The sequence below is a fragment of the Cnephaeus nilssonii genome (assembly GCF_951640355.1).
Source record: "Cnephaeus nilssonii genome assembly, chromosome: 21".
NCBI classification, from domain to species: Eukaryota; Metazoa; Chordata; class Mammalia; order Chiroptera; family Vespertilionidae; genus Cnephaeus; species Cnephaeus nilssonii.
The window spans coordinates 36,682,162-36,696,773 of NC_137092.1; the positions used below are offsets into that span (position 1 = coordinate 36,682,162).

General features: G+C 51.5%; 1 protein-coding gene across 2 annotated transcripts in view; it reads right to left on the reverse strand.

Annotated features, from left to right (window-relative positions):
• The window catches only part of ATP2B4 (ATPase plasma membrane Ca2+ transporting 4), a 96,442-nt gene extending 82,894 nt beyond the window's left edge, over positions 1–13,548 (reverse strand). For both annotated transcript variants that reach the window (XM_079760573.1, XM_079760572.1), the window contains exon 1: positions 13,120–13,548. The gene's annotated coding sequence lies outside the window, so the exon portion shown is untranslated. The remainder of the gene's footprint in view (positions 1–13,119) is intronic.
• Positions 13,549–14,612: the final 1,064 nt, after the last annotated feature.

The window sequence follows — 14,612 nt, forward strand, 5'->3', positions numbered from 1 at the left end:
GGATTGGGAAGGCTGACTGGCTGACACAGGGAATTGCTGTAGAGAAAGGCACTGGGAGAGATTCAGCATTTGGTGAACTCTCACCCCTGGGGCTGAAAATCCAGTGGAAATTGGTGGTTTGTTCCAGTGATAGAGGGCTTGGCATCCTGTTTCCTCGTCTCAGTGAGTGGGTGACCCTGTGTTAGGGATCGCTCCTTTCTCCTGCTCCCCTCACCGGCTGAGTGTCTATGTACAGGGTTCTAGGGCCGTACTTTCCTTGACTCCCCCACATTGAGGGACTGTGTCTAATGCCCCCATCAGAGTTGACTGTGGGAGTTGAGTAGGATCAAGAGGCACGCCCACAGGCACACCCCTACATATTTCAGTGGCCCCTTTTCCAAGGCCTAGACTATTACTTTTTCTTCTCTGACCGTGGGAAGCCTAGGCGTGCAGATGATACCAAAGCAAAAGACACTCAGAAATGTTCTCATTGAACATTTACTATGTGTCAGGGACTGTTACAGGTGCCTGGGGCACAGCAGTGAACAAAAAGAATAAGATCCTTGCCCTCATGGAACGTACGTTCCAACAGGATCAAAGTGAAATCGTCTTTTTCTTTCCTTTTTTTTTTTTTTTAAAGAACGAGCATGGATCTTAGTGTCAGAGAAGGCCTGGGTCAAATAACCAACCCTAACCAGCCAGATGACCTCTGGGCAAGCTACTTAACTCACCGAATGTTAGCTTTCTTATCTGTAAAACACAGACAATAACATATTGTAGGGATGTTATAATGATTACAGATAATGCATATAAAATGCCTGACATAGAGCAGGGTTCAAAATGGTAACCTATTTGCCAAGCCCACCTAAAAACACATATTCCAGGACAACTCACATGGCCTCTTATTTCTGCAACCAGGACACCATCTCCATGATATCTTAGAGAGAGTCAGGTGAGGTGAAGAGCATACTTGGATTTGAATCCACCTAAGGTCAAGGAATTTCCCCCCTAGAAACACCTGCTCCCACCATAGGCCCTGATGAAGGGATAGGCCTACTCCCACCCCCAGCAGGCCATAGACAGCAGGGGTGCACATTGGACCTGGCTGGAACCAGCATCTCCTGGCTTTTGGACTGACAGACTGAGTTTACTTACCCTGGAGAGGTAAGTGGGAAGGTCATATGAAGTCACCCCACCCCCAGCAGGCCATAGACAGCAGGGGTGCACATTGGACCTGGCTGGAACCAGCATCTCCTGGCTTTTGGACTGACAGACTGAGTTTACTTACCCTGGAGAGGTAAGTGGGAAGGTCATATGAACTTGGCCACTGAACCTGCGGCTTGGTTAACCACAATGGGTGCTCACACGTGGATGAGGGGGCAGCGAAGGGGGGAGTCTTTGTGGCTCTGCAGATGGCACAGCCCACACCGGGACTGTGCTTCCCACCCGTCTGTGATGGGTCTCCGTGACCTCCCAGTCAAGCCCCTTTTACTTTCACTTCTTTGAGTGGGTTTCTGTTCTTACAACCAGCTAATCTCCAAGACAAATCCTGTACCTGTCTCAGAAGGTGGTTGTTGTGACATAATTTGAAAGCAGCTGGCATTTAGTCGACACGCAGTAAATGCTGTTGAACCTCTCCCTTCTCTTGGCAAGCAGTCAGTCACTTAGCAATGGAAAGAGGAAATCCATATGTGGGCTGGAGCAGGGTAGGACCTCAGCCTGATGCTTTATGAACATCTTTACTAACCTGTAAAATGAAGACAACAGTAGCGTTGACTCCATTATTTCCTAAGAATATTAAATGGGAGATCCAAATCTAATACCTAGCACATAATTAATGAATGTTCGTTAGCTCAGACAATCACACTGTGGTTATTATTATTTAAGATGCAACAAGTATTGTTGCAGGTCTTGATCTAGGTGAGGAGGGAAGACGCGGTGAGAGCAGGCTCTGGAGTGGAGAGTGAGGCCTGGGGCTGGGCAGTGAAGAGAAGGGCCGGAAATGACGTGCTAGCACACAGACCTAGTATGTCAGCATTCATGCCGTGCTCTCGCCCCCCGGGTCTCATTGTCTGTCAGGACACTCTATAGGGTACAGAATGGAAGGTGATATTATACACATTTTATAGATGGGGAAACTGAGGCTTAATAAAAGTGTGTATAATATGTACCAACCAAATCTAAGTCCACTCTTTTTTTTAAATATTTTATTGATTTTTTACAGAGAGGAAGGGAGAGCGATAGAGAGTTAGAAACACTGATGAGAGAGAAACATCGATCAGCTGCCTCCTGCACACTCCCTACTGGGGATGTGCCCGCAACCAAGGTACATGCCCTTGACCAGAATCGAACCTGGGACCCTTGAGTCCACAGGCTGACGCTCTATCCACTGAGCCAAACCGGTCAGGGCTAAGTCCACTCTTTTATCCTGTAATACTACACTGCCTCTGGAAAGGAGGGCAAGAGGCCAACATAAGAAGTAAGGATTAAAAGAGAAACTGAGGGTTTCATTCCAAGGTTCCATTCAGATCCCTTCTGGGCATCCCAGCAGACTCAGAGGCCCCAAAATAGAAGCAGGGGGGTCAAAATCAGGTAACACTGGGGTGCCACCCCAGGGAAAGACAGACCGGACTAGCTGAACACCCGGCTTCAGCACCAGCACCAGGCCCTGGCCCGGGAGAAGCCTGGCTCTGGCAAAGGGCAAGGGCAAGTCCTTCCTTCACCACCAGGCCACAATCTCTGGGTAACCTAGGGGCGACCCTGCAGTGGTCTCCAAGGCCCCTCCAGTTCAACCGAGTGTGGAGTCAAGGCCTTCTACTCCTGAAGTCAGGGTTCAAGTGTTCTCTAGGGACACAAGTGCAAGTTCCTGAGAACACTGCTCCCGTCGGGGCCTGCGGCACGCCCCAGGCTCAGGACACTCATCCTGCGGCTGAAAGTAGGCATTCTCAGCCACTCCCTGCCTCCTGGACACCACGTCTCCCCAAAGCCTAGCACAGCGCCTGACGTGCAGTTTGAATCCACGTCCATGTTTGTTGAATAAACAAATGAGCCAGCGAATGAGTGACAGGTTGGCTCTGGCGATACAATCAGCCTGTGTTGTCACATGATAGCAACCTCGCTCTGCTGACTCTCAGCCCCCAAATCAGGGCTCCACAGCCACCCGGGCTTAGTCAGCTGCCGAGGAAGAAATTGGTCAGAGTGCTTCCCCTCCACACTTCCTCTGACCTTTCAGAGAAGCCACACCTGGGAAAGGGCAGGGGCCAGGGTGCCCAGGCAGGAGGAAGGCCCTGCCCGGCCTCCCCACGGCCTCTGCACCCTCTCACGACCCTGCTTCTCTGGCTCAGGGCTCCCTGCCGGAGCGGGGCTGCGGAAGGGCCACGAGGAGAAACGCAGCTCCACTGGGAGCCGCACAGGGATGAGGGTGGTGCCGGGAGTGTTTCTCCTCTGCATCTTCTCGCGTGCTAATGACCTTAATTGTTAACAATAGCAGCAACAACCCCGGCACAGAACTTATGGTTTCTGGCATCTTTCTTCCCAAGTGCTTCTGGCACATGACCTCACGCCACGCAGCATCCTTGCAGGGGCTGGAATGGCTCTCCCTCTGACGTGGGTAGAGAAATTGGGGACCGAGGAGGTTTGTCGTTTATCTAGGTCACACAGTGATACACTGATGGGGGCGGGGGCCCACTCACAGGCCCACTCCAGCTCTGGCTCAGGCTCAACCCAGTCTGGTGTCCTTGGGCAGCTCTCTAGGTTTCAGTTTTCTCACTTACAAAAGACGGAAATTGGACCATTTCTTCAACTCTATCCATCTCAAATGCTCTGAACACCCCCGCGCCCCAATCCCTGCACCCAGCCCAAAGCCTGGAGGCTGACATCCTCTGTACCAAGGTCTGGATGCAGCTGCACCTGTTCCAGCATCCTAACAGAATGTCCTACGATGCCTCCCACAACGGAGGCTGTATTACACACGGCGGGGAGGAAACATCCAGATATCACCCTAAGGGTCCATGAGCACCAGGAGAGCAGACAGAAAGCAGGCCGCTGAGGCCAGACGCCATCCTGCCCTGGACACCGGTGCTGGCTCAAAGACGGGGTGGCCCAGTGGGGGGTGCGGGTGGGAGGGAGACAGCCTCCCTCACCTGCCAGAGCATCTGACTCTCCATGATGCTGAGTGTCCTCGACCAGATGCAGCAGCCCAGCCCCTGCTCCCAACCCCCCTCCCCTCCCCCATCCTCTTCTCCATCAAATCTGTCCTCTCTCCTCATCCATATCCTGTTTGGCAAGCACCTGCTCCAAGGGTAACTTCCAGGTGAGCCCTGCCAAATTCTGGTCTCCCATTCCCACAACACCCCTTGGCTCCCAGCATCACGTGTCCCTGTGCCAGATGAGGCCTGAAGGGTGTGTCCCTGCTCTAGTCCACCACTAGACAGGGGGAAGAGTAGGACGAATATTTTCTACTGCCTCCTTTCTTAGGTTCCTCCATCCTCAGCTCCTAAAATACGAAGCAGGGCATTCAGGGCACTCGAATAGTGGACTCCAAATGGACAGCACTCTCCTCTCTACCCACGGGCAGCAGCTCTGGCCAGTTACCACCAGAAAGGCTAATGCTGGGCTCTCAACCAGAGTCTGGACAAGGGCTCCGCCAATGTGTCTACTTCCAGGGCCAAGAGAGGGAAGGCAGACTGGCCTAGCAGCTGGAGACTTTACCCATTTTTTATTTTTTTTTCTTTTCCAAACCCAACCCACATTTCAGATGAAAACCTTCTCTCTGCATCCCATAGCATTGCCTGGTCCCTGGTTCCCAGTGTCTAATCATATCAATATCAGATCGAAGCATATTCAGCTGTCTTTTGTGGGTCAAAAGTGGTTGCATGTTGGCAATTTCACCTGGCTGGACCTAGTGGCTATTTGGGAATCATGATCCCTAAGGAGACAGGGAGCACGCTGAAGGCTGGGATCTCGGGATCTCCAGCCAATCTTTGTGTTTCTGGCTTAGGACACCGTGGAGTTGTGGCCTCGGAAGCTACCGAGTAGGCACTTCTCAGCTGAACTTCCGGGCAGGTGAGATGGGGAGTATTAGTACACGTCCTGCCCTTAAACCTCAAGGGTGGCTGCCCACAGGCAGAACCTCTCAGCTCTCCGTTGGTCATCCCCAGCAGAAAGATGGAACTTAACTACAGGCTGCAGATGGTGCTAGACTCTATGACAACAGGGTGTGGCTTAGGCACCGAGAGCACGGCCTCTTTGCAGAAAAGCAGAGTCTTGAATCAGAAATGCCTGTTGTCCAAGCTCCTCTTCATCAACTGCCCGGGTCTGGGTCACACCGCAGCCCAGATCACCAGTTTCCGGACTCCCAGTCCCGTGCTCTTCTGGCAGTCCTGGCAGCACCAGGAACAAACTCCTCCCTGTCTGCCTCCTGACTCCCACTTTTTCAGGCTCCCTAGCAAGACAGAAGGGGGATTGACTAAAGGATCAATAATAGCCCTCTCCTACATGAAAAGAGCCTGAGTCACGCCAGGCCTGGCCCCAGGGTTTCCAGGGAGAGGAGAAAGGGAGAGATGAGCAGTCCTGGAAACCTGAGCTCTCTCCAGAGCGGGGCTGAGGGGGTGGGGGCAGCATGGTGATTTGGGTCACAGACAGTGCAAGTCTTTAGGTCTTGCTTAACCCAGGCTTGAAATATCAGGGCAGGCACAGCTGGGTTCTCTCCAAATCACTCAATTATCGAATTCAGAAAGGATGTCTCTGATGGATTCCTTGGGAGACCCCTGCTCAAAAGGCAAGGCGAGTGATTCTGGAAGCCCTCTCTGTGCCTAGGCTTCCTCAGCTGGCCCATGGGATGGGAGGAGGTGGGGGTGGGGGTGGGGAGAATGCCTGCTCCCACTTGGTGCCCAGGGGCCCAGCTGGCCCACCCATTGTGCCCAGCTGCTTCCCATCTGGAAGGAAAAGCCTGGTGTTGGCAGCAGTGAGGGTGAGCGGGAAGACTCCCAGAGGGAAAGCACATTGTCAGGACGTCCCTTGTGTGTGCCAGGTGGGGCTGAGGGAGCTTAGCTGGCCAGGAGTTTGGGGGATGAGTGAGAGGAGTCTAGGAATGTAGGAGTCCTTCTTGACATTGACTTCTCTCCCCAACTTAGTGTTAGGGAAAATTTCAAACCTGAAACATTGGAAACATAGTACAATAAACAACTCAGACCCTTCACTTCGACCCACCAATTGTTAACATTTTGTATGCTTTCTCTTCATGTACACACACACACACACACACACACACACACACACACACACCGTTTTTGAAAAATCACTTGCAGATACTTTGCCCCTGATACTTTTGCATATTCTCTAAGGACAGTCTCCCACAAAACCACCATCATTACCATGATCACATCTTAAAAATTTAACAATAATTACATGCTACCTAATATCTATATGAAAAATTTCCCAGGTGTCCAGGATGTCTTTTACGGCCTTTTTTTTTTTTGTGTGTGTGTGTCCCAGAATCCAATTAAGGTTTATGCAATGTATTTGGCTATAACGTCTCTTTAGCTTCTTTAAATCTACACCAGTTTCTGTCTCCTCACCCTCTCCCCATAACACAATTTTAATGTGTTTTTATGACATCTACTTCCCTGAAATCTTGGTCAGTTGTCATGTAAAATGGCTCACAATCTAGATTTTTCTTTTGTCTCCTCATAATTAGATTCAGGACAAACATTTTTGACAAGAACATGGGTGATGTGGTTGGAATTCTTCTAGCTAGCATATCAAGAGGAATTAATGCCAGGTGATCCCACTAACACTGTCTGGTTACTTGGTTAAGGTGGATAGCGCTCACTCTCTGTAAAGATGGGTTTTTCCTTTGTAAGAAGTAATCCACGAGGTGATACACTGAGACCAACCTTGTTCTCAATGGGATTACCATCCATGAGTAAGCCTAGCCTGAGTCAGCTGTTATATTGGGGGCTGCAAACTGGTTACATTTCAGATTCTGCCATTACTTCTACATTTCATCAGCTGGCATTTATTTGTGAAGAGTTTTCCCTCCCTGCTCCACTTTAACTGACAGAATAGACACATGGAATCTTTTAGTCTGTGTCTTGCAGTCTATTAATGTTATTCTTTTTGATGCTCAATGTGTCCCAAATTGGCGCAGTGGGAGCCCCTTGAAGCCAGCTCCCATGTCCGTTTGTCGTGAGCATGCTCTAGCTTTCTGCATAACATGACTCACTTGTAGTTTCCCAGTCCCAGACCTGAAGTCAGCCATTTCTCCAAGGAGCACTACTTTCTGTCACTGGGCAGTGGTGCTTAGGGATGAAAACCTGGGCATGAGGTGTGTTCAGTGCTACTGAGCAGCCTTCCTTCCACACTCTCCCAGTGGACAGACCTAGGGGAGACAGAGAGAAACACAGGGCTCTTCCCCACCTTTCCCCAGTCCATATTTTTGTCTCTCTTCTTCCATAGTGAAACCCTACTTTTCAGTAATATCAATAGTTACTCACTTGATCTATCCCTACAATAAACAAAAAAGTTTCCAATTTATGACATCAATGACATGACCAATAACATACCTACAAAGTAAAGTTTAACCCTTTGCACTCGCTTGCTTTTTTCTCGATTCCTTTATTCTACTCGGGATTTAATGCTAACCGTGTCGAGTCACACTCGACATCCGAGTGCAAAAGGTTAAGATTTTTTTCCCACAGTTCTTTCTATCCTTGGAATACATATTCTATTAAGGATATAGAGTCAGGACTAAAAAATTAAACTAAAAAATTACTTGCATTGCTTCTTTTCTTGTAATCAAGTGGATATACAGTTAAGTTCATTGCCTCTGTGTGGTCAGCTTTAGGGTTTGTTTTTTTCTTTCTTTGGATCTAATTTAATTTGTGAATATGTAAAATATTTACCTGGTTCAAAAATCAAAATTGCCTGGCCCGGCCGGTGTGGCTCAGTGATTGAGTGTCGACCTATGAACCAGGAGGTCATGGTTTGATTCCAAAAATCAAAATTGCCTGGCCCGGCTGGTGTGGCTCAGTGATTGAGTGTCAACCTATGAACCAGGAGGTCATGGTTTGATTCCCAGTCAAGGTACATGCCCAGGTTTCAAGGCAGCTGATCAATGATTCTCTCTCATCACTGATGTGTCTATCTCTCTCTCCCTCTCCTTTCCTCTCTGAAATAGATAAATTATATATATATATATATATATATATATATATGTATATATATATATATATATATATATATATATATATATATTTAAAAAATAAAAACTGCCTAAAAAGGTGTAATCAGTAAACCTTTACTTCCATTCCTCTCTCCTTTACCTTGTTCCCACTCACTCCATATAGGTAACCATTTTAATTAATTTCTGGTTTGTTTTTCCTGTGTGTGTGTATGTGTGTGGGTGTGTGTGTGCATGAGTGTGTGTGCGTGAGTGTGCATGTATGTCCGCAAAAAAGTATTTCTGCCGCTTTCTCAACCCAAAGGTGTCATACTACATGCATTCTTTTGCATCTTGCTTTTTTCATTTAATAACTCATCCTAGAAATGATATCATATAAGTTCATAGGGCTCCTTCCTATTCCTTGTTTTTGGCTTCATAGTTCTCTACTATATGGATGTCCTGTTGCTCCCTCAACCAGTCCATTAAAGACGGGCATTGGGTAGTTTCCAATGATTTCCTATCCTATTACAAATATGCCTCAGAGGACCACCGTGTGCATATGTATTTTATAATTGTGAATGTGCATTTTTCTGGATAAATTCCTAGAAGTTGGACTGCTGGGTAAATGCTTATGTTGTTTTGTTAGATATTGCTAACTTCTCCTCCACAGGAGTTTTACTGGTTTGTACACCTGGCATTGATTTAAAATCTAGGAGGTGTTCTGAGCTGAGAGTTTCTCTGAGCCAACCTGAGAGTCTTTAACCTTCCCACCAATAACACACTACCCCAAGCTCCCTCTGCCCTGCAGAAGGCAAGAGCAAAGGTATCTGATTCCCTCCCAGTTCATCCTTCTGAATTTCTGTACTTCGTTTGGAAAAGCAGAGCAGAAAGAAGTGATGAGGCTGAAGGGGTGAGGAGAGGCAAGAGAGCAGGGGACCCGCGCCCCATGACATCTATGTTCTTACCTCCCTGTTCTTGCCTTTGGCCCCTCCACTATCCCCCAACACAAATGGCCTTCGACAGCTCCTCCCCGGACTGGGCTCTGGTTCTAACTAGATCCTGCCTGGTTTCCCTCCTCAATCCACCTTCACGTGGGCCGATCACAGAGGACTGGGGCAGGGTGGAGGCAGAAGTCTAAAGTCCCTGTTACCTCTGTTTTAACACGTGCAGAGGAGATAAGTCAGTGGAACAAGAATGGCTCATACAAAGGAAAAAGCAGACAGAGAGATGCTGGGAGAGGAAGCTGAGCCCAAAACATTCCACACAAGCCCCTGGGACTCCAGCCCCAGCACCTGCTTTATTGCTATGGCCACTCCACAGAAAGGGGAAATGAGTGGGGGAAAGGATGCCCTCCCAGTTTGAGGGGGCCCAGGAGTTCTGCTTCCTTGTGACCCAGAAGCCTTGCCTTTCTCCCTCCTCCCCCCTTTTCACCCCTACCACCAAATGGCAATTGGGGAGGACAGGAATCAATGCATATCTGAGGAGCAGGGAGCTGAAGGGAGCCCTGGCTAAGGGGTAGGCTCAGGGGAAGAGGTCCGAGGGTAGGAAGAACTCCCCCAGGGAAGCCAGTGAGGCCCAGGGTAGGGCATTCCTCTTCAAGGTCAAATCAAACACCTGGGTCACCCTAAGCCAAACATGCTTGGGGACCAAGAATGAGCACCTTCCTTTCCTTCCTGCAAAGCTTGGCGGATCTGGAATGCCCTGGACAGGGCTTATCCATGTCCTTGGGTGCTGGTCAAGGACAGGAGCATAGAATACGCGAGAAAAGGGCCCATGGAGGTTACTGAGAGAAGCTAAATTCTGGAGTAGGAGGCAGTTTGCTGTGGAATGCTTGAATCGCTGACAGGTGGCAGCTGGCTCAGTGCTGGGTCAGCCCAGGCCCTTTCCTCTCAAGACCCTCCAGCGTGTGAGAGTGGGGAACACTAAGGCTCCCCATATCCTTGCTTAGGAACTTCACCTCCCCACCACACCACCTTACTTCTTCCAGCACTCACACCAAGGGAAAACTCTTTTTAAAAAAAAAAAAAAAAATTTTAAAAATATATTTTTATTGATTTCAGAAAGGAAATCAAGAGATAGAAACATCAATGATGAGAGAGAATCATTGATCGGTTGCCTCCTGCACGCCCCCTACTGGGGATCAAGCCCACAACCCAGGCATGTGCCCTTGACTGGAATTGAACCTGGAACCCTGCAGTCCACAGGCCAACGCCCTATCCACTGAGCCAAACCAGCCAGGGCTAAGGGAAAACTCTCAACGGCTCTACTTTGGCCCTCCCATTTTGACTTTCTTTTGACACCAAAGACCATAGGAATCTGACTAATCTGACTCAGCCACTTCCTCCCACTATTACTGTGGAAGCATCTGCCTGGGTGAGGTTGGTTCCCAGTCTCCCCCCAAAATGCTACTTGCTTCTTCCAACAAACATTGACCAAGCGCTTTTTGCGCTTTTTACGCTTGGGCACTGCGCTAGGTGCGGGGAGTCCCTGAGGCTGCGGGAGCTGTGCTCCTTCGACTTGACCTTGAATTTAGCCTGGGACACGGAGGGGGACACTGTAAGGGGGAAAGGACTGAGGCTCCCTCCTCGGCGGCTCGGAGCACCTTCTGCACCGAGGAGAACTCGGATCTAGGCAGAGCCGGGGGCGGAGCCGAGGCGCGCGGGAGCCGGCAGCGGTGCAGGCGGGCGCAGAGCCGCCTGGGAGGGGCGGCAGGTTCGCAACGAACAGGATCCAGCCCTGCAGCCCCGGACCCACTGCTCAAGGCTGCGGCGGAGCAGGGGCCTCAGAGCACGCTCAATAGAGACCCCTCCCCAAACCTACCAGGATCTACCCCTCGTCCGAGAACTGAAAACAGGAAGGTGGGCTGCGGGAATGGTGGGATTATGCCCAAGAGGGAAGGGCGTGCGGGCGGGGAGCGTCATGATTTAGGGGGTGTACCTTGGCAAGATGGTGGCAGAGAGGATAGGGCTCCCGTGCAGGAGCAAAGAAATGGACCCGCACCCTCTTCCTGCAGAACAAGGGCTTGGATCCTATCTTGGATCCCCTGCCCAACGGGGAAGCCCTCATTCCCTCTGGATGAGGGAACAGCTGTTCAGCTTTGGGGGGCCGTCAGGTCAACCATCCAACACCTCAAAATGAAAACTGGCTCCTATTGTTTCCTGGACCCCATTTAAGCTCTCCTCCCAGTCCCTTCTCTCCAGTTCCTAAGCTCCTTTTAACTAACACTCCAACCAAACTAGCTGGGGCGGGGGGCAGCAGCTTCCTCTCCCCCGGCCTGACCCCCCACACGTGTGTGGGCTTCACGACCAGCCAACGAGGGAGCCACCGCCTCTTCCTGCCTCCTCCTCCTCCTCCCAGACCTTCCCCACCTAGTCCCTCCTGCCCCCGAGGCCCCTCTCCACGGCCCCTCCCCAGGGCCAGTCCGGCCAAGGAAGACCCCCGTCTCTTCCCTTCTTCCAGGCAAAGAGGGCTCGGAGCTCAGGGGGGCTGGAGGGGCACCCCCACGCAGGAAGACCAGAAGGGGCAGCTTTGGGAGGGGCTCAAGGAGGGCAGGGAGGACCCTAGGAGCGGTGGATAAAATAAAAAATAAATAAGAAAACAGCAGAGGATCTCCACCCAGAGGAGGAGGTGGCGCAGCAGAATGGATTTCGCTTCCCCTCCCCCCCCCCAGCGGCGTCAGTTGAGGGCCAGTGAATTTCTTCATCTGACATACCCCCCCCCCCCCCAAACAGGCCAACCGGCGCCGACGTCGCGTCTGCAAGTTATTGTAAGTCCAGCAGGAATGCCCAGGAGGGAGCTGCCTCCGGCCTGCAGCGTGCCCACTCGCTCCCAGGAGGTGGCCGGCCCCTCCCGCGCCCTCCACACCCAGCCGAGGAGCGCGCTGGCTCCTTCAAAGAGATGGAGGAGTGTGAGGCCGGACTCACTCCGGGGAGGATGCCAGTCAGCCTCCTCCGCCCCAAGAGCCAGCCAAGAATGTGAGCGAGCGTGTGTGGAAGGGAGGGCGGGAGGGACAATCCAGCCTTAATTTCTCCCTCTTCAGCCCCAAGACACTCAGGGACACTCCTCCCAAAGGCGCCTACGACCAGACCCCCACCGCGGAGCACCCGCCAGCCCCCCCTTCACCAGCCTGGAGATTGCAAACTTTCCAACGTCCCCTCCTCCCCTTTCTTCCCTCGGGGACCCGGGCTGCACGGGGCGTTGCCCTCGGAGACACTCGCACAGTTGGTTCCTGACTCTCCGCACACAGTCGAACAACAGCGGCGCAGGGAACGCTCAGCTTTTCCACGGCTAATTATAGACGTGAAAGTCTGAGGATGTTTTGCAAGTGGCAGGGAGAAACTGCCGGGGTTTCTCCACAAAGCCAAAGACATTTAATGTGTGCACCCCTTCCTCACCCAACTTCTCCCAGCTACCGCCCCCCACCTCCAGGGAGCCCATCTCCCATCCCCACAGCAGCCCCTCCTTCTCGTTGCAGATTTCTTACTCCGTTCTTTTTTTTTCTTTTTTTCTTTTTTCCATCTCTCTTTGGGGCTTTCGAGAAAGGGAACAGACGCGGAAAATATTTTTGCAAGTTTTCCATTCAGCGGCTCATTCCCAAGCCGAGGGGGAGGGGGAGGGCAGGAGCAGATGGGGGCAATGAACTGTTTTTTCCAAAAGCTCCATTTGGGTGTGAAAAAGACAATCCCTCCATGTCCCTACCCCCACCGGCCCAGGAATGACAAAAACTAGGAAAAGAAAAAAATAAGTCACTTGTTTGATTATACGATTTCTCAGAACTGAGTCTAGGAAGGAAATACAGTATTTGACAAATCTGTACACACACACTCACACACACACACACACACACACACACACACCCCAAACCCAGTAACAAGAAATATGCCAGGAACAGGGAATTCAGGGAGTTTTAGAAGCCAGTGAGAGGAAAGAAACAAAGTTTGCACATCGCGAGTCAATTCATTCTCTTGCAAGCCTACCTCTCTTTCTTTCTAGCAAAGATCCAGGCTTCTGCAAGCAGGACTCTCCCTCCGGGTTTCCATGGACAGGGCAGGGAGGGGGTGACCCCTGGTCTCCCCAATGAGCAGCCACGCTAGAGATGCCGGCTGGCGCTCTCGCCTTCTTTTTGCCGCGGCCAGGGAGCGGGCCGGTCTCCGCCGCCGGCCCTCCCGCGGGGAAGGACCTCAGGTTCCTGGAAGCAGATGCTGCGGGGGAGCTGGGCGGGGGCCTCCGGTCTTGCTTTCCTCGGAAGGATGGTTCCCCAGGAAGTTCGTGCCTTCCCCTTCGATCCCCAGCGTGGATGGTCTCAACAGCAGAGCTTTCTTAAGAAAATGCTTGTCATGGCAACAGCTTCGGCCAACTCGGACCGACTCCAGTCCGCCCGCTCTCCCCGGCGGCGCGGGAGGAGAAGGGGCGGAGCGCGAGCCGCGAGGGAGGCGGGGCTTGGCGCGGGGCCAGCCGCGCTCCGCCGTTAAGGTGGCCCGGCCGTGAGCCGCGCTGCTTCCGGGTCCGTCTTAAGGGGGACTGGGGGAAAGGAAGGGGAGGAATCCTTCCTCCGGGGGGTGTTCTCCCCGCCCCGGGCTCTCTCACTTGTTGAAAGGAAAGTAGGTGGGGTGGAGGTGGGGCGTGGATGTGGGTAGCAGTGTTCAAACCGTTGCTGGGTGGAGGGAAAAAAGGAAGCTTCTGCAGGCGGTTGGCTTCCTGCAGCTCCTAGGGGCCCCTCAACCTCTTACTCACTGAGACACAGGAACCAGAAACCCGAGGTGTGTGTGTAAACTTGTACCATCTCCTCCCACCCTCTGCCCCAGTCTGAATAGGGGGCTCAATGGAGAAGGAAAAGGAATTGCTTGGGATGCGCGCACACACACACGAATGCACACGCCTCGTACACAGTCCTCACCCAGATTTCACACACACAGTCCTGGGTCACATGTTGCTCCCTCTTGCCTCTGTACCCCCAAGAGGCACCTCCATAGTGCATGATACCAGCTGCCTATTTTTGAGACCTACTATGTGTGGTCTGTGGCACCAAAAGCTTTGCATGTAGGGTTTCCTTTCTAATACTCATGGCAATCTTATTATTACCCTTATTTCAGAGGTAAGAAAATTGAGGGGTCAGTGACTGGCCCAAGGTTACTCATCTGGATGAACCAGGATGCAAGGCCAAGTCAGACGGACTCCAAGGCTTCCTCTACTTTTCTGCACCTGTATCAAACTCCAGCACACATTTCCATTTTAATCTGTACACAGTCAGATGTCGCGCACACTTATGCACAGCCTATAAACTGTTAATCACCCCCCCGCAGCCACACACCTACCAGCACTGTACAACAGTGCCACCCATAGATTTTGCCTAGAACCTTATGGCTTTCAAGTACAAACATGCACCATAACTGGTTCACACACCACGTCTTCATTGACTGAGCTGTTCCCACACCTACTTCCAGCACACACACTCCCTCATATACATATG